Raw genomic sequence first — 20,640 nt, 5'->3', positions numbered from 1 at the left:
TACTGCTCAGGTTGCCGCCCCATCTTGCCTACGCTGCTAGGGACCCTGGAGCCGGTCATTGTTGCCCTACATCTCCATCTTCTGCCACCAAGAGGGTGGATGCAGAGAGAGAGGGGGGGGGGGAGGGAAGGACCTACCTAGGTTGTCGCGTGTCATTGGCTTAGTTTCGGTCACGGCCGCCCGCATCTTGATCTCCCACTACTGTTTCCACATGTCGGTGAGAGGAAAATGGGATGGGTGGGTAACAAGCCAGAAAAACACACTATGTGAGGCTATCATGCAGAACCGAGAGTGGCTACTCTCATCCGACACTCTTTGCCGTACAGGCACAACAACTATTTTGGGGAATATTCTATGAATATTGGCTTTCCCTATCTCTTTCCTTTCCTAACCTAACACGTGGTAACCACCCAAAAACTAGGACTTCAAGATAAATATGACGTCAGATTTTTAGGGCTAAAAATTTGATGCCCTTAGGTAGGTCGGATCCCGATCGAACGCATGTCAATTAATCATTGCATCATGGCAAGTTTTATGTTGATTTTTAATGCTACATGACAATTTTCACTGTAGAACATGGCAAATCATGTACACAAAGCATGGTAATTTATCTGTTTTCGTATGGAAAATCTGATCGTCCGATTTTTAGTGGCTATACCTGCCCCAAAGACAACCCATGAACCAAATGCACCCTAGTTCACGGGCCCTTTCCCTGTAGGTGAGCGTACATGAACGGGCCACACCGGGATACTCTCGCTGTCTATTTTCTACGTGGAAGAAAAAAGCGTTCGACAAAAAATGTGTTGGAATGGAGATGAAAGGTATTGATCCCATTGCCTCTAGACATGCATTGAAAAGCGCTCTTTGTTAGCTTCTGGTTTTTTTTGGAAGTTATAATAGCTGCTAAAAATCATCTCACAGCACGGTTTGTGAGCGGCACACGTGGTAGACAATCCAAATTTGATGGGGAAAAAAAGACTCCACTTTCTTCAATATGAAAATGGGGTTGTGTCCTGTGTGGCCCATGTAACAAAAATAATTACTGAAATATAGTGCCGATCGATTCTAGTCACAGATGAAATCTTTTCAGCCAAAGAAATCAAAAGAAAAATCTTTTCACCTCTTTTTTGAACCAATAAGACTTTATTTCTCAAATAATAGCCAAGTCATGCCAAGTCATTTACAATGGAGTGAGAAATAAAATCAGGGATAAATGATTCCCAAAAAAATAGAAGATTTATCACTAAAGGATTTTGCGCTAATGTGTGTGCCACCTCATTCGCCTCGCAGAAGCAATGTGAGTAATCAACGCTAGCAAAATCCAGAGCTAGCTCTGCCACCATGACCGCATCAAGTCCAGCATGAGCATCTGGTTTTTGTACTGATTCAACCACAAAGCAGTTGTCTGATTCAATTAGAAACTTATTGCATCCGATCTTCCCTGCTAAGTGCTACGTCTTGAGCTTGCGTTGATTTTCCTTGAAGAGGAAGGGATGATGTAGCAAAGTAGCGTAAGTATTTCCCTCAGTTTTTGAGAACCAAGGTATCAATCCAGTAGGAGGCCACGCTCAAGTCCCTAGTACCTGCACAAAACGATAGCTACTCGCAACCAACGCGATTAGGGGTTGTCAATCTCTTCACGGTCACTTACAAGAGTGAGATCTGATAGATATAATATTTTTGGTATTTTTGGTATAAAGATGCAAAGTAAAAAGTAAAAGCAAAGTAAAAAAGCAAAACAAGATTAAAGTGATGGAGATTGATATGACGAGAATAGACCCGGGGGCCAACGGTTTCACTAGTGGCTTCTCTCAAGAGCATAAGTATTCTACGGTGGGTGAACAAATTACTGTTGAGCAATTGACAGAATTGAGCATAGTTATGAGAATATCTAGGCATGATCATGTATATAGGCATCACGTCCGTGACAAGTAGACACTACTAGGGAAAAGGCTAGCAGCAGCGCGGGTTTTAGGGGTATCAGTAGCACGGGGACCGGCGCTACTAATGTGCTCACTAGCGCTACTGCTACACAAGTGTAGCAGCAGCGCGCTTAATGGAAGCTCGCTACTGCTAATAGCTATAGCACGCTTCTCATGTGCGCGCTACTGCTACTACCGCGCTGCTGCTAACTTTTCTCCACTCGCTACTGCTAATTTTAGTAGTTTTTTGTTTTTTTGGGCATATTTGTTTTGTATTTGAACATGCTTTATAGAAGAATCTTTAGCACATACAAATGTCATCATGATACACATACAAATGCCTGTGAGACCACAAATGTAATCATAGCATATACATACAAATAGTCTCATCATAATCATCATCCAACACAAAATGGTATCTTGTCATCATCTCGAAAATAGCGATACATGCAAGTCTCGAATACTTGCAACTACAACGTCATCCATCTAAACAAAGGTATACACGAGAAGAGCTATCACTATGAGTGAGAGCGGAACTATGCAGTACATGAGGTGGCGGTTATGAGTCCTCTCTCGCGCTACCGTGAACCTCAAGTAACTAGCTTCTCCTTCTTGTCTGCTTTTGAAGCCTTTATGGCTGGCGCCCGAGAACCCATTCACTTGCACCTGACACTCATGTCACTCGGTGTACACCCCCGGAACCTTCCCTTTGTACATGACATAGCACTTCCATCTCGCCATCAAGAAACTAGGTACCTGTTAGAGATGCATGTTCATGAAGGGGATGTACAATCATATATATGCAGCAAAATATACTAGAGCAACACCGAAAAAGAAAGGGTTAGCAACTAGATGCAACATACAGTACACAAATTAATTAACTAGAGGTACGCAGGTCATCGTACGCAAACTAACAAAGTAGCGTTACGCAAGTTTGGCAGGGACCGTGGACATCACAAAGTTTCATCGCTACAAAAAGTATACAAGTTCAACCGGCACATATCATCATCATCGGCATCATAAATCACTAGAAGTTCCATCCTTCCATATCATCGAGGATGGACCCTAGCTTCTTGAACGGCGTGAGGTCTAGACATTGCATGCCTATGCGAGTTCGGACGTCAGCTCGCGATATAGGGCCGTGGTGGAACATCCCCTTCTCATCGACGACTTCTTTCATGATGATCGTCGCAATGTCGCTTTGGATGCGAAAGAAGTCATCTCTATGTTTATAATCCGCTTCTCCATGAGATTCTAGCCACTTGTGGAGATGATCATCATTTCTGCTTTTCATGCGAAGCTTTTGGTGATCCGTGTTGAACTGAATCATGAGATGGACGATGTAGAATCCATCCTTCTTGCTTGGTTTTGGGACATGGATGCAGGAGAAGTTAGTTTTATGCGTGAAACCCATCTTATTGTTCCTTTGTTTCCTGATCTGCATGTGGCCACCTCTAATGTTGAAGCCTTGGAGAGCATCATCTAGAATATTTATTATGTGGGTGTAGTCTTTTTTCTCGTAGTCTCTGGAAGGGTCAAAATACACGGCATGGGAGACTTGCGGGTAAAGAACGATAAGGACGGCGCGCCCGTTGCTACGGGGAAAAGACACCTCAAATTATTCCCCATATGAGAGAGAAGGAATGATTGAAATGTACAAAAGGGTTGTCCGAAACTGACTTACTTTGGATGATAAGGCACGAGGACAATTTCCCGGTCCTTATTCTGTACCATGAAGTTTTGGAGGTGCTCCCTAGCAGTTTCGCCGAGACTCAAGAAAGACTCGTGCATGTAGTACGGATCCGCCACACAGATTTGTGAGACTTCTTCACTCTTCATGACGGAGCTCATATGTAGCGTAAAAAGGCGGGCGATTGTAAAATCGAGCCGCCTTGTCAGAAACATCTCAAAGATATGGTCAAACCGCAGGAAGAACACCTCCGCGGGCCGTGTCTCGACGTAGCACTTCCCCTCAGGCACACGAGCCGCGTATGTCGGATATCCTGGATCCTTTGAGGCTAGTAGGCTTTTCTCAGTCGACAGCACATGGTCATGCAGTCTCCTGAGATCCCCTGATAGTGCCTCCAGCGGTTTCGGCGGTAGCATCGGCTCGCCCATGAGATGAAACATGGCCGCACCTTTCACGGGTACACGCTCTTCAGAATGCATCGTCTGGCTGCTATGTGCTCTGGCTTGTTTGGAGGTAGCTATCTTCCCCGATCTCTTTCTCTCCTTTTTCTTGGGCACACCTTCTAGACCCTTCCTTAACCCCTGCCCCAGTGTTCCCGGGCTAAGTACTGTACGACCCTCGCGCCTAGCTAGTTGAGCCTGTGTTGAGGTGGCATCTTCAGGCGTGTCCTGTGAGGATTTCATGAAGAGAGACTTTGCAATCCCTTCTACGACCTTCCTGCCCGGGCATATCATCCATATCCTCATTAGCAAGCTGATAGCCCGATTCGTCATATGGTTGACTCATCAATTCTATGTCACAGTCATACACGTTTCTATTGAGGAAATCCATAGGGTCGACCTCCGTCTCATCATCCATTCTCTGTTCTACAAGACAAATTACATCAGCCAGTACTATTGCACCCCCTTCATCATGTCGTCCGCCGCTCTCACCCGGCACTACAGGAGCTGGTAATTGCGTAGGCGGGGTGGTGGTCTCCGCACATGCTTGTTGATGTGTGGTTATTGGTGTGCTCTCGGCCGGCTCCAGACGAATAAGATTCTTCGGCCATAGCAGCACCCAACCCTTGCAGCTTCCAATCCGCGGCGGGGTCTCGTCGTCCACTCCCGCATGCTGTACTGGAGGAGGCAAATCCTCGTGCCCCGATTTCACACTGGACAAGCTAACCCTGAAGTGCCCAGCGGGGATCGGCTGGTTGTGGAACGTGGGTTGCAAGGGGTCCATTATCATCCCCTTTCCCACGTCCACCTTCTGGCCTTTGATCAAGTAGAGTATGATGCACGGGGTTTCTTTCGCCTGCAAACACATATGTCTGTGGCGTAAAACATCCGAAAGGCAACAAAAATGGAATATTATATATATATATATATATGTTGGTGCGACATGTAATTACCGTGATGGCGTCGAGCTCAGCCAAAGATGAAGGCCCACCGAGCGCGCCAGAGACTGAGGACGGGCTGCTATGAGCGGGAGCGGCTGCGAGAGGAGGCCCGGTTGTGTGGGCAAGTGATGGTGCGATGGTGTTGTTGTTCATGGAGTTGCTCCCGACGAAACTAGGCAACGGGAAATCATGTACCGTCTTGTCTGGATTTTCCTTCGTCCAGTTGATGATAACTGGAACCAAGTTAGTAGCGAAATCATTTCTGCAGGCAGTTACAACTGCATTGACTGCCTGCTGTAGCAACTCATATTTGTCCTCGGCTGCTTTTTTCGTGTCCTCAGCTGCTTTTTTCTCGACCACAAGCTTCACCTTCGCGTCGATGTCTGCCTGACTAAACTTATTTTTCTGCTTCTTGGCCTCCGGGCCCTCGTTGTAAAACACCTTCCACGTGGCGCCGTCTCCAGCGCCGTGCACACGACCATATTGTGGCCGCTGGCCCAAAGGGAGTCCCTTAAGTTCGTTCAAGGCCCGGTTGAGAGGGGTGTCCCACTTGGGCCTCATCGGAGAAGTAGGGCTTTCGGCTGCAAGCTGGTGTTGCTTCTCCAGTAGTCTAATCAATTTCCTCGTGATCTGGTCCGTGTAAAAAACCTTTTTCTCCTTGTCCCACTTGTAGCGGGCCCTGATGAAGTCACGCTCCAAGGGGTTGGTGAACTTTGCGAAGGGGTCTGGGAGACCCGCGGCTTCACGTTCCGCGTCCTCCTTATCCCATATGGGCCTTTTACCGAGGTAGCCACGGCTTCCGAGGCGATGCTTCCCCGTGTTCCTTTGCTGAAGGCTCTTGAATTTCGCAGCCTTAGCCTTGGCGTCCTCGGTAGCGCAAGTGTCCTTGAACTTTTCGAACTCCTCTTCCGTAAGTGTCGGATTTTCCTCCATAATCTTGGACAGGGGTTCCTCGGCCTCAATAGCTCGTTTTACCCTCCCTTTCCAGGAGGCCAAATCATTGCTGAACATGCCCATGGCGTGATTGTTAATCGTTTTCATCTTCGGATCATCCCACGGTTGTTCTATGTTATCATCCCGGTCGGGGAACTTGAATCTCTTGTGCAACTTCGTTAGGAGCAACTGCGTCAAATGTTCTTTACTCCTTAAGTCATCGTCGTTGATGCTCACGCATTCCCGTAGGATGCATCCTACTTGGTTCCCATAGCACTTGCGAGGTTCTTCCGGCTCTAACAGCTCAAACTTGCCAGGTGCCATCTTTGTGATCACAAGTCGTCCAATCCCTAGTTTGTTAGGTTTTCGTATCCTCTGCTTCTTATGCTTCCTCTTTTCGGTAGCGGCATCGGCGTCGGTACCTTCCCCGCCGGTATCTTCCCTGCCGGTACCTTCCCCATCGGTCTCGGCGCCGCCATCGGTGCCGGCGCCGTCGGTGTCGATGTCGGCGTCAGTACCATCATCGAGGCGGACCTGCAAACCTTGCTTAGCAGTCAAAAAGTCGAGGTAGTCTTGTTCACCCTGATAATCCATCTCGTATGCATCTTGGTCAGAAGGCCCAGTTTATTCATTGTTCGACATGTTTCCTATGATTAAGTGTCCTCATTTATTTCTAGAAGTATGAATAAATGAGAAATGACATAAAAAAGAAATCTATGTGCCAGCACTCGATATGCCAACTATGTAGCAAAAATCATGTCTTTATTCACGGGAAATTTCGGCATGACCTTTGCTAAAAAAAATAGACATATCGAGTGCCTGAAATTCACCAGAATGGAAATGAATCAACATTCTGGCGTAACATAGGCCACTCGGATCATTTACCAAAACATGACATGTCCAAAACATGACATATCCACATATCACATGTCCAGTTCAAATTTGCATATAAATTCAGCTAATTTTGAAACCTATCTAAATTCATAACTAAATAGATAACCTAATTAACATAACTAAAACCTAAGTAAATTAACCGAAGAACCCTAGCTAGCAGAGAGAGAGGGGGGGTGGTTTACAGAGGGTGCAGGGGCGAGGAGGCAAGCCCGACGACAGCCGAGGTTGGGAGGGGAGGAAGCAGAGGAGGGAGGCGAGGGCCGGCGGGTCGGGGCGAGCGCCTGGGTAGGGGGCGAGCGTCGGGGCCGGGTCGGGCGCGGCGGTGCAACAGGGGGAAGAGAGTGGAGATTTGGGGGAAAAGAGGCGGGATGAAGCAGGGAGAGTGAGAATTTTGGGTTAAGTGGACGTAGCAGTAGCGTGTTTAGACAAAACGCGCTACTACTATTAAAGGCAGCTATAGCGGTTTTATACAGAAACCTCTACTGCTACCTTGACTAGCTGTAGCTCTTTTTCAGAAAAGCGCTACTGCTATAACCAGTTTCCCTTTTTCTTTTCCTTTATTTTTCTCACTTTTTTTCCGAGAGCAGTGAACGAAGGGAAGGCGATATATATTGCATCATTTGACGGTTAAATATGTATGCAAAATAGGAACATATATATGCGATAGCGTTCACGGTAGCGCTCTTGGCGTCGGGTATAGTCATGGTAGTGAAAATCCAGTTTTCTCTTTCGACATTCTTAGCCCATCTGACACGGAACATCGTCGTGTTGTGCAGTCCAGAGTAGTCAAGCTCCCAGATCTCCTCGACCCTTCCATAGAATCGTTCAGTTGCGCCGTTGTCACTGCCGGTCATGCATTCCATCGTCACCCCTGAGTTCTGATCATCACTGTCCATATCTTTGGCCTCTGTGTAGAACGTGTATCCGTTGATATCATATGCCTGATAGGTTACGAGGTTGGGCGAGGGGCCATGTGCTAAGGCGTATATGAGCAATCCATCCTTAGAGCCCTCCTCCGAGGGATTAGCAATAATATGCTCTTTGAACCAATGCAGGAAAGTGGAGTTGTGCTCTCTAGTAACTTCGGCGTCTGTCTTGCATACCCCCCGGTCACGATACTTCTTTGCGATAATTTCTTTATGCAGTGCCACGAAAGGATCTACCTCGTCTAGATGTTGTAGCACTACCAAGTTTGCTCTGTCAAAGTCGTTGCGTCGATCTGAGTATGCCACGTGCAATTCCCTGTGACCGTTGCAGTGACCTTCTCCTTCGAGCCTCCCATCGTGCTTGTTAACGGGCAAACCAACACTAACACCAGGCGGCTGGTCTGCGCCATATAGAAAATTCTCACAGAAAGAGATGCACTCTTGTGTCAAATAGCCCTGGACGATGCTTCCATCTGGACGGGACATGTTACGAATGAATCCTTTGATGATCCCATTCATCCTCTCAAACGGCATCATGTTGTGCAGGAATGACGGCCCCAGGTCTATTCTGTCATCCACAATATGGACACACAGATGCACCATGACGTCAAAGAACGCGGGCGGGAAGTACATCTCAAGCTCATTCAGTATCACAACGATCTCTTCCTGTAGCCTTCGGAGCTGCTTCACACTGATCGACTTTCGAGAGATGACGTCGAAAAAGTTGCAGAGACCAATAAGCGTGTCACGGACGTGCTTGTCCATTATCCCTCTAAGGGCAACAGGTAGTATCTGCGTCATCATCACATGACAGTCATGGGACTTCATCCCGTTGAACCTTTTCTTGTCCGTGTCTAGATATCTGCTTATCTTGCCACAGTAACCGAAACTAACTTTGACTCCAGTAAGGTACTTAAAGAATTGATGGATCTCAGCCTGACTTAAGGTGAAGCAAGAAGGGGGCAATAATCATCTTTCTTTATTTTCTTGCCCTTCTTCTCCCGTGCCTCTGTCTCCGTCTCTGTCTCGTCTGACATTTTACGGGGCGGCATGTGCAGATCTTCCCTGATTTTCAAATCTTGCAAGTCTTTTCTTGCCTTCGGCCCATCCTTGGTCTTATCCGGCATGTTCATCAATGTTGCGAGCAAGCTCTCAAGGACATTCTTACAGATATGCATTTGATCAAGGCAATGAGGTGTATCGAGTTTGTGCCAGTACTCCAAGTCCCAGAACACAGACCTCGTCTTCCATACCTTCAGCAGCGGCTCCGGCGCCTTTCTCATCGCCTTTCCCGACGCGGGGCACTCCTTCCAGTTTTTCAACAGCTCATCGATTTCGGCACCGCTCCGCTTACGTGGAGGTCCTCGATGCTCAGCGTGACCATTGAATAGATCTCCACGGTTTCTCCACGGGTCGTCTTGTTTGAGCCATCTTCGATGCCCCATGTACACGATTTTCCCAGACCCGCCATCTTTCCTTGACGTTAGCTGCTGAGACGTCGTATCATCCATGCACCGCGTGCATTTGCAATATCCATGGCACATCTGGCCTGCCACATATCCGTAACCGAGATAGTCCTGCACTGTCGTGATCAGCGCGGCTCTCATGTTGAAATACTCGCCTTTGCTGGCGTCCCATGTCTTGGCCGGTGTTTTCCATAACGTGTCTAACTCCTCTTGAAGTAGCCCCAGATACAAATTAATATTATTTCCTGGTTGTTTCGGCCCTTGAATAAGCATGCTCATGTGAATGTACTTCGATTTCATGCACAACCAGGGGGAGGTTGTACATCCATACAAACACGGGCCATGTGCTATGGTTGGTGTTCTGATTGCCAAACGGATTCATGCCATTGGTACACGCGCCGAGCACGATGTTCCTTGCATCACATCCAAAATACCGATAGAAGCTGTTCAACGCTCTCCACTAGCTTCCATCCTTGACGTGTCTCAGCTTCGGATCATCTCCATCGTCGGGCTTCTTCCTCTCCGCGTGCTAGTGCATTAGCTTTGCTTCCTTGGGATCTACAAAATACCTCTGGAGATGGGGAGTGATCGGTAAGTACCATACCACTTTCTGGGGACATTTCTTCCCAGCCTTCTTGTATCGAGAAGCATTGCACACCAGACAGCTTGTTTTTTCCGCGTGCTCCTTCCGATAAATTATGCAATCGTTGATGCATGCATGGTATCTAACGTGTGGCAGATCAAGAGGGCACACGATCTTCTTGGCCTCATCAACACTACTAGGACATAGATTACCCGCGGGAAGAACATCCTTTAGGTACTTGAGATGCTCATCGAGGCTAGTGTCGGTCCATTTGTTTTTAGCCTTCGTCTTAAGGAGTTGGAGCGTGGAACTCAAGCGGGTCACCTCAGGATTGCAACCATCATACAATGGAGTGTTCGAGTCTACCACCAGTTGCTCCAGCTTAGCCTCCTCTCTAGAAGCAGCTCTCTCAGTACTCGTCTCCTTGCGAAGCAATGCTTGAACATGAGGGTCCCGCACGATTGAACTTAGTACCGACGAACTCTGCCGCATGGAGTCCATGTCGTTCTCTCCGCCGCCATGTCCGGCCCCTTCTCCGCCGCCATGTCCGGCCTCTTCCCCGCCGCCATTATCGATCATCTCTTCGTCTTTCCCGGTGTCATCATTGCCTGCCCCGTCGGCATCCTCAACATCATCATCCTCATCTTCAATTATCCACCGAGTATAGCCATCCATGAAACCAGTCATGAGCAGGTGCGCTTCGACACGACCATCGTCATGGGGGTCGAGCCAAACTATTCCTTTGCATTTTCGACACGGACATAAAACCTATGTCAGGTTATTTTCCTTCATGTCCTGCACCGCCGACCGCAACCACCTGTCCACCATCGTTCCACTGACCATCGTCAACTCTACACGGTAATAATAAACAAATTGATTATTGCTACGTCTCGAGCTAGCGTTGGTTTTCTCCGAAGAGGCGGGGGTGATGCAGCACAGTAGCGTAAGTATTTCCCTCAGTTTTTGAGAACCAAGGTATCAATCCAGTAGGAGGTCACGCACAAGTCCCTCGTACCTGCATAAAACGGTAGCAACTCGCAACCAACACTTAGGGGTTGTCAATACCTTCACGGTCACTTACGAGAGTGAGATCTGATAGAGATAATATTTTTGGTATTTTTGATATAAAGATGCAAAGTAAAAAGTAAAAGCAAAACAAGTAAAATAAAGTAATGGAGATTGGTATGATGAGAATAGACCCGGGGGCCATAGGTTTCACTAGTGGCTTCTCTCAAGAGCATAGATATTCTACGGTGGGTGAACAAATTACTGTTGAGCAATTGATAGAATTGAGCATAGTTATGAGGTTATCTAGGTATGATCATGTATATAGGCATCACGTCCGTGACAAGTAGACCGACTCCTGCCTGCATCTACTACTATTACTCGACTCATCGACCGCTATCCAACATGCATCTAGAGTATTAAGTTAAAAACAGAGTAACGCCTTAAGCAAGATGACATGATGTAGAGGAATAAATTCATGCAATATGATAAATACCCCATCTTGTTATCCTCGATGGCAACAATACAATACGTGCCTTGCAACTCTTTCTGTCACTGAGTAAGGACAGCGCAAGATTGAACCCAAAGCTAAGCACTTCTCCCATTACAAGAACTACCAATCTAGTTGGCCAAACCAAACGGATAATTCGAAGAGACTTGCAAAGATAACTCAATCATACATAAAAGAATTCAGAGAAGATTCAAATATTATTCATAGATAAGTTGGATCATAAACCCACAATTCATCGGTCTCAACAAACACACCGCAAAAAGAAGATTACATCGAATAGATCTCCACGAGAGAGGGGGAGAACATTGTATTGAGATCCAAAAAGAGAGAAGAAGCCATCTAGCTACTAGCTATGGACCCGAAGGTCTGAAGTAAACTACTCACACTTCATCGGAAGGGCTATGGTGTTGATGTAGAAGCCCTCTGTGATGGATGCCCTCTCCGGCGGAGCTCCGGAACAGGCCCCAAGATGGGATCTCGTGGATACAGGAAGTTGCGGCGGTGGAATTAGGTTTTTTGGCTCCCCCAGGTCTAATGGGGGTACATAGGTATATATAGGAGGAAGGAGCACGTCGGTGGAGCTCCGAGGGGCCCACGAGGCAGGGGGCGCGCCCTCCACCCTCGTGACCTCCCCGGAAACTTCTTGGAGTAGGGTCCAAGTCTCCTGGATCACGTTCGGTGAGAAGATCACGTTCCCGAAGGTTTCATTCCGTTTGGACTCCGTTTGATATTCTGTTTCCTCGAAATACTGAAACAGGCAAAAAAAATAGCAATTCTGGGCTGGGCCTCTGGTTAATAGGTTAGTCCCAAAAATAATATAAAAGTGGAAAATAAAACCCAATATAGTCCAAAACAGTAGATAAAGTAGCATGGAGCAATCAAAAATTATAGATACGTTGGAGACGTATCAGGCATCCCCAAGCTTAATTCCTGCTCGTCCTCGAGTAGGTAAATGATAAAAAGAGAATTTTTGATGCGGAGTGATACTTTGGCATAATTTCAATGTAAATCTTCTTAATCATGGTATGAATATTCAGATCCGAAAGGTTCAAGACTAAAGTTCATATTGAGATAAAAATGATAATACTTCAAGCATACTAATCAAACAATTATGTCATCTCAAAATAACATGGCCAAAGGAAGTTCATCCCTACAAAATCATATAGTTAGGCTATGCTTCATTTTCGTCACATAAAGATGTTCCCAACTTCTATACCCCCGATGACAAGCCAAGCAATTGTTTCATACTCAAATAATCTCAAACTTTTTCAACCTTCACGCAATACATGAGCGCGAGCCATGGACATAGCACTATGGGTGGTATAGAATATGATGATGGGGATTGTGTGGAGAAGACAAAAAAGGAGAAAGTCTCACATCAACGAAGCTAATCAATGAGCTATGGAGATGCCCATCAATTTATGTTAATGCAAGGAGTAGGGATTGCCATGCAACGGATGCACTAGAGCTAAGAATGCTCAACAAAAGAAAACTAGTGGGTGTGCATCCAACTTGCTTGCTCATGAAGACCTAGGGCATTTTGAGGAAGCCCATCGTTGGAATATACAAGCCAAGTTCTATAATGAAAAATTCCCACTGGTATGAACAAGACAACTTATGAGACTCACTATATGAAATCATGGTGCTACTTTGAAGCACAATATATGAGACTCACTACATGAAGAACAAGGTGCTGCTTCAAAGCACAAGTGTGGAAAAAGAGATAGTAGCATTGCCCTTTTTATTTTCTCCTTCTTTTTTTTGGGCCTTTCTTTTTTTCTTTTTGGCCTTTCTCTCTTTTTTTTATTGGGCAATGCTCTAATAATGATGATCATCACACTTCTATTGATTACAACATAATGATTACAACTCGATACTAGAACAAGATATGACTCTATATGAATGCCTCCGGTGGTGTACCGGGATGGTGCAATGAATCAAGAGTGACATGTATGAAAAATAATGCATGGTGGCTTTGCCACAAATACGATGTCAACTACAAGATCATGCAATGGCAATATGACAAAAGTAAAGCATGTCATGATGATGATGATGGAAGTTGCATGGCAATATATCTCGGAATGGCTATGGAAATGCCATGATAGGTAGGTATGGTGGCTGTTTTGAGGAAGATATAGGGAGGTTTATGTGTGAAAGAGCATATCATATCACGGGGTTTGGATGCACCGGCGAAGTTTGCACCAACTCTCAATGTGAGAAAGGGCAATGCACGGTACCGAAGAGGCTAGCAAATGGCGGAAAGGTAAAAGTGCGTATAATCCATGGACTCAACATTAGTCAAAAGAACTCATATACTTATTGCAAAAATTTAGAAGTCATCAAAAAATCAAGTACTACGCACATGCTCCTAGGGGGATAGATTGGTAGGAAAAGACCATCGCTCGTCCCCGACCGCCACTCATAAGGATGCACAAGCCAGGTACACTTCATGTTTCAAATTTGTTACACAACTTTAACCATACGTGCATGCTACGGGACTTGCTAACTTCAACACAAGTATTTCTCAAATTCACAACTACTCAACTAGCACGACTATGATATTATCACCTCCATATCTCAAAACAAATATCAAGCATCAAACTTATCTTAGTATTCAACCCACTAAAAAGAAAGTTTCACATATCTTGAATACCAAGTATATTAACATTAAGCAAATTACCATGCTATTAACGACTCTCAAAATAATCTAAGTGAAGCATGAGAGATCAAGTTTCTTTAAAACAAACCACCACCGTGGTCTAAAAGATCTAAGTGATGCACTAGAGCAAAAATTATCACGCTCAAAAAGATATAAGTGAAGCACATAGAGTAAACTATCAAGCTCAAAAGATATAAGTGAAGCACATAGAGTATTCTAACAAATTTCAATTCATACATGGCTCTCTCAAAAGGTGTGTACAGAAAGGATGATTGTGGTAGACTAACAAGCAAAGACACAAATAATACAAGACACTCCAAGCAAAACACATATCATGTGGTGAATAAAAATATAGCTCCAAGTAAATTACCGATGGAAGTGGACGAAAGAGGGGATGCCTTCCGGGGCATCCCCAAGCTTTGACTTTTTGGTGTACTTGGATTATCTTGGGGGTGCCATGGGAATCCCCAAGCTTAGGCTCTTGCCACTCCTTGTTCCATAATCCATCAAAAGAATTCACCCAAAACTTGAAAACTTCACAACACAAAACTCAATAGAAATCTCGTGAGCTCCGTTAGAGAAAGAAAACAAAAGACTACTTTAAGGTACTGTAGTGAACTTGTTATTTATTTGTATTGGTGTTAAACCTACTGTATTCCAACTTCTCTATGGTTTATAAACTATTTTACTAGCCATAGATTCATCAAAATAAGCAAACAACACACGCAAAACAGAATCTGTCAAAAACAGAACAGTCTGTAGTAATCTGTTACTAACGCAAACTTCTGGAAGCCAAAAAATTCTACAAAAATTAGACAACCTGGGAAATTTGTCTATTGATAAGCAGAAATTGGAATCACTATTTTATCACGTTCTGGTGATTTTTGAAAATTCGGGCACTGAGCGCAAAGATTCTGGAAATTACAGCAAGATCAAATAACTATCTTCCAAGAAGATCTAATAGGTTTAACTTGGCACAAACACTAATTAAAAGATAAAACCACATCTAAACAGAATCTAGATGGATTATTTATTCCTAAACAGAACCAAAAACAAAAACACAAAATAAAATTGGGTTGCCTCCCAACAAGCGCTATCGTTTAACGCCCCTAGCTAGGCATAAAAGCAAGGATAGATCTAGGTATTGCCATCTTTAGTAGGCAATCCATAAGTGGCTCTCATGATAGATTCATATGGTAATTTTATTTTCATTCTAGGAAAGTGTTCCATGCCCTTCTTTAAGGGAAATTGGAATTTAATATTCCCTTCCTTCATATCAATAATTGCACCAATCGTTCTAAGGAAAGGTCTACCAAGAATAATAGGACATGAAGGATTGCAATCTATATCAAGAACGATAAAATCTACGGGCACATAATTCCTATTTGCAACAATAAGAACATCATTAATTCTTCCCATAGGATTTTTAATAGTGGAATCCGCAAGATGCAAGTTTAGAGAGCAATCATCAAAGTCACGGAAATCTAGCAAATCACACAAAGCTTTGGGGATAGTAGAGACACTAGCACCCAAATCACACAAAGCATAAAACTCGTAATTTTTAATTTTAATCTTAATTGTAGGTTCCCACTCATCATGGAGTTTTCTAGGGATAGAAACTTTCAACTCAAGCTTTTCTTCATAAGATTGCATTAAGGCGTCAACAATGTGTTCGGTAAAGGCCTTATTTCGACTATAAGCATGAGGAGAATTTAACACGGATTGCAACAAGGAAATACAATCAATTAAAGAGCAATTTTCATAGTTAAATTCCTTGAGATCCAAAATAGTGGGTTTAGCAATATCTAGATTTTTATTTCTTTCAATCCCTTTTTTATCAATTTCATCATCAGGATCTAAAAACTCAGAATTCTTAGAACGCCTTCTAGGTAAGGGAAGATCATAATCAGATTCATCAAGATTCATATTGCAAAACAAAGATTTAATAGGGGACACATCAATAACTTTTAGATCTTAATCTTGATTTTTCATAGGATTTAGAAGAACACGCTTTAATAAAGGCATCTTTGTAAGCACGCATCCTAGTGGTTCTTTCTTTGCACTCATTAATGGAAATTCTCATGGATCTGAGAGACTCATTGATATCATGCTTAGGAGGAATAGATCTAAGCTTTAAAGAATCAACCTCAAGAGAAATTCTATCAACGTTCCTAGCCAAATCATCAACTTTAAGCAATTTCTCTTCAAGCAAAGCATTGAAATTCTTTTGCGAATTCATAAACTCTTTAACACTACTCTCAAATTCAGAGGGCATCTTATTAAAATTTCCATAAGAGTTGTTGTAGGAATTTCCATAATTATTAGAAGGATTACTAGGATAAGGCCTAGAATTAAAATTCCCTCTATACGTGTTGTTACCAAAACTATTCCTACCAACAAAATTCACATCCATAGATTCATTATTATTCTCAAGCAAAGTAGATAAAGGCATATTATTGGGATCGGAAGAAACACTCTTAACAAATAAATTCCTAAGTTCATCCATCTTTTCACTCAAAACATTGATTTCTTCTATAGCATGCACTTTTTTATTAGTAGATCTTTCAGTATGCCATTGAGAATAATTGACCATAATATTATCTAGGAGTTTAGTAGCATCTCCTAAAGTGATTTCCATAAAAGTGCCTCCCGCGGCCGAATCTAAAAGATTTCTAGAAGCAAAATTCAATCCAGCATAAAAAAATTGTATAATCATCCATAAGTTCAAACCATGAGTAGGACAATTACGTAGCATTAATTTCATTCTCTCCCAAGCTTGTGCAACATGTTCATGATCAAGTTGCTTAAAATTCATAATATCGTTCCTAAGAGAGATAATCTTAGCGGGAGGAAAATACTTAGAGATAAAAGCATATTTGCACTTGTTCCAAGAATCAATACTATTTTTAGGCAAAGATGAAAACCACGCTTTAGCACGATCTCTAAGCGAAAAAGGAAACAGCTTCAATTTAACGACATCATTATCGACATCCTTTTTCTTTTGCATATCACATAAATCAACAAAGCCATTTAGATGAGTAGCGGCATCTTCACTAGGAAGGCCGGCGAATTGATCTTTCATAACAAGATTCAACAAAGCAGTATTGATTTCACAAGATTCAGTATTGGCAAGAGGAGCAATCGGAGTGCTAAGGAAATCATTGTTATTGGTATTGGCGAAGTCACACAATTTGGTAGCATCTTGGGCCATCACGACAAGCAAGCAAACTAACACACGAGCAAACAAAAGGCAAAGGGAAAGAGAGGGCGAATAAAACGGCAAGGGTGAAGTGGGGGAGAGGAAAACGAGAGGCAAATGGCAAATAATGTACTGCGAGAGATAGAGATTGTGATGGGTACTTGGTATGTTGACTTTTGCGTAGGCTTCCCCGGCAACGGCGCCAGAAATGGCTCGTTGACAGGAGAGTAAATCTTGACTTGACTTGGCGTAGGCCTCCCCGGCAACGGTGCCAGAAATGGCTCGTTGACGGGAGAGTAAATCTTGACTTGACTTGGCGTAGGCCTCCCTGGCAACGGCGCCAGAAATCCTTCTTGCTACGTCTCGAGCTAGCGTTGGTTTTCCACGAAGAGGAGGGGGTGATGCAGCACAGTAGCGTAAGTATTCCCCTCAGTTTTTGAGAACCAAGGTATCAATCCAGTAGGAGGTCACGCGCAAGTCCCTCGTACCTGCACAAAATGGTAGCAACTCGCAACCAACGCTTAGGGGTTGTCAATCCCTTCACGGTCACTTACGAGAGTGAGATCTGATAGAGATAATATTTTTGGTATTTTTTGTATAAAGATGCAAAGTAAAAAGTAAAAGCAAAACAAGTAAAATAAAGTAATGGAGATTGATATGATGAGAATAGACCCGGGGGCCATAGGTTTCACTAGTGGCTTCTCTCAAGAGCATAGATATTCTACGGTGGGTGAACAAATTACTGTTGAGCAATTGATAGAATTGAGCATAGTTATGAGGTTATCTAGGTATGATCATGTATATAGGCATCACGTCCGTGACAAGTAGACCGACTCCTGCCTGCATCTACTACTATTACTCCACACATCGACCGCTATTCAGCATGCATCTAGAGTATTAAGTTAAAAACAGAGTAACGCCTTAAGCAAGATGACATGATGTAGAGGAATAAATTCATGCAATATGATAAATACCCCATCTTGTTATCCTCGATGGCAACAATACAATACGTGCCTTGCAACTCTTTCTGTCACTGAGTAAGGACACCGCAAGATTGAACCCAAAGCTAAGCACTTCTCCCATTGCAAGAACTACCAATCTAGTTGGCCAAACCAAACGGATAATTCGAAGAGACTTGCAAAGATAACTCAATCATACATAAAAGAATTCGGAGAAGATTCAAATATTATTCATAGATAAGTTGGATCATAAACCCACAATTCATCGGTCTCAACAAACACACCGCAAAAAGAAGATCACATCGAATAGATCTCCATGAGAGAGGGGGAGAACATTGTATTGAGATCCAAAAAGAGAGGAGAAGCCATCTAGCTACTAGCTATGGACCCGAAGGTCTGAAGTAAACTACTCACACTTCATCGGAAGGGCTATGGTGTTGATGTAGAAGCCCTCCGTGATGGATGCCCTCTCCGGCGGAGCTCCGGAACAGGCCCCAAGATGGGATCTCGTGGATACAGGAAGTTGCGGCGGTGAAATTAGGTTTTTTGGCTCCCCCTGGTCTAATGGGGGTACGTAGGTATATATAGGAGGAAGGAGCACGTCGGTGGAGCTCCGAGGGGCCCACGAGGCAGGGGGCGCGCCCAGGGGGGCGCGGCCTCCACCCTCGTGACCTCCCCGGGAACTTCTTGGAGTAGGGTCCAAGTCTCCTGGATCACGTTCGGTGAGAAGATCACGTTCCCAAAGGTTTCATTCCGTTTGGACTCCGTTTGATATTCTGTTTCCTCGAAATACTGAAATAGGCAAAAAAAACAGCAATTCTGGGCTGGGCCTCCGGTTAATAGGTTAGTCCCAAAAATAATATAAAAGCGGAAAATAAAGCCCAATATAGTCCAAAACAGTAGATAAAGTAGCATGGAGCAATCAAAAATTATAGATATGTTGGAGACGTATCAATTATAAAAATGCGTGCATTCATCAAAGTCAAACAAAAATTCGGCATGACCTTCCTTAAAAATAGGACATATATAGATCTAGAGTTTTCCCGGAATTCGCCGAAACGGAAATAAATCGACATTTCGGCAAAACATAGGCAACTCAAAAGCACAATTTGGCGTCAACTCATGCCACACACAAAATTTCCATAAACATATCACACACACATAAACATATTTCCATTTTGCAAAAGCATGAAATTTTAATCACCTCTATCTTGAGATCGAGCACACGGTGGAGATGATGTTGTAGGGAGATCAAAAGTGCACAAATCTCTTCTTGACAAAGATAGATCTAGTTAGGGGCAAATAGGTCACTTAACTAAATGCTACATCTACCTAGCTACCTAATTTGGGAGGAGACAACTTCAACTAGTGGAGGGGGAAGGAAAAAGAGAAAGGAGATGCATTAATGGAGGTGGTGTAGTTATAGCTAGGAGTAATGAAGAGAGAGAAAGGTAGGTAGAAGAGGGAGAGTAATGGGGGGAGAAGTATTGAGGAAGAAGAAGAGTGAGAGAGGGAGGATGTGGGAGGTAGGGGAAAGGGAGGAGAGGGGATGGGGAGGGGGAGGTGGAAAAAGGTGGTGGGTGCTACGTCTTAGCAGTAGCGCGGGAGCAAAAGTGCGCTCCTGCTAAGAGTGTAGCAGCAGCACGCTTTCCTATCACGCGCTACTGCTAAACAGGCCAACCGTGTGGACAATTTCAAAATTAGCAGCAGCGAAGTGACTAAAAAGAGCGCTACTACTATGGCATTAGCAGCAGCGCACTTCCTGACGCCGCGCAACTGGTAAACATAGGTCGTTGTGTATTGTCAGTGGATTTTTGCAGCAGCGCGGTTTAAACATCACGCGTTTTCCGTAACCGCGCTGCTACTAATTAGCAGCAGCGCCTCTTTTTATGCCACGCTGCTGCTAAGATTCTGTGTATAAGGTTTTCCCTAGTAGTGACACCAAAACGATTCTGCATCTACTACTATTACTCCACTTATCGACCGCTATCCAGCATCCATCTAGAGTATTAAGTTAAAAACAGAGTAACGCCTTAAGCAAGATGACATGATGTAGAGAGATAAATTCATGCAATATGAAATAAACACCATCTTGTTATCCTCGATGGCAATGATACAATACGTGCCTTGCTGCCCCTTCTATCACTGGGTAAGGACACCGCAAGATCGAACCCAAAGCTAAGCACTTCTCCCATGGCAAAAACTACCAATCTAGTTGGCCAAACCAAACGGATAATTCGAAGAGAATTGCAAAGATAATCAATCATACATAAAAGAATTCAGAGAAGATTCAAATATTATTCATAGATAGACTTGATCATAAACCCACAACTCATCGGTCTCAACAAACACACCGCAAAAAGAAGATTACATCGAATAGATCTCCACAAGAGAGGGGGAGAAATTTGTATTGAGATCCAAAAAGAGAGAAGAAGCCATCTAGCTACTAACTATGGACCCGAAGGTCTGAGGTAAACTACTCACACTTCATCGGAGGGGCTAGGATGATGTA

Source organism: Triticum urartu, chromosome 6A (assembly GCF_056163025.1).
Source record: "Triticum urartu cultivar PI428250 chromosome 6A, HENAU_Tu73, whole genome shotgun sequence".
NCBI classification, from domain to species: Eukaryota; Viridiplantae; Streptophyta; class Magnoliopsida; order Poales; family Poaceae; genus Triticum; species Triticum urartu.
This window is presented reverse-complemented; position numbering follows the sequence as displayed.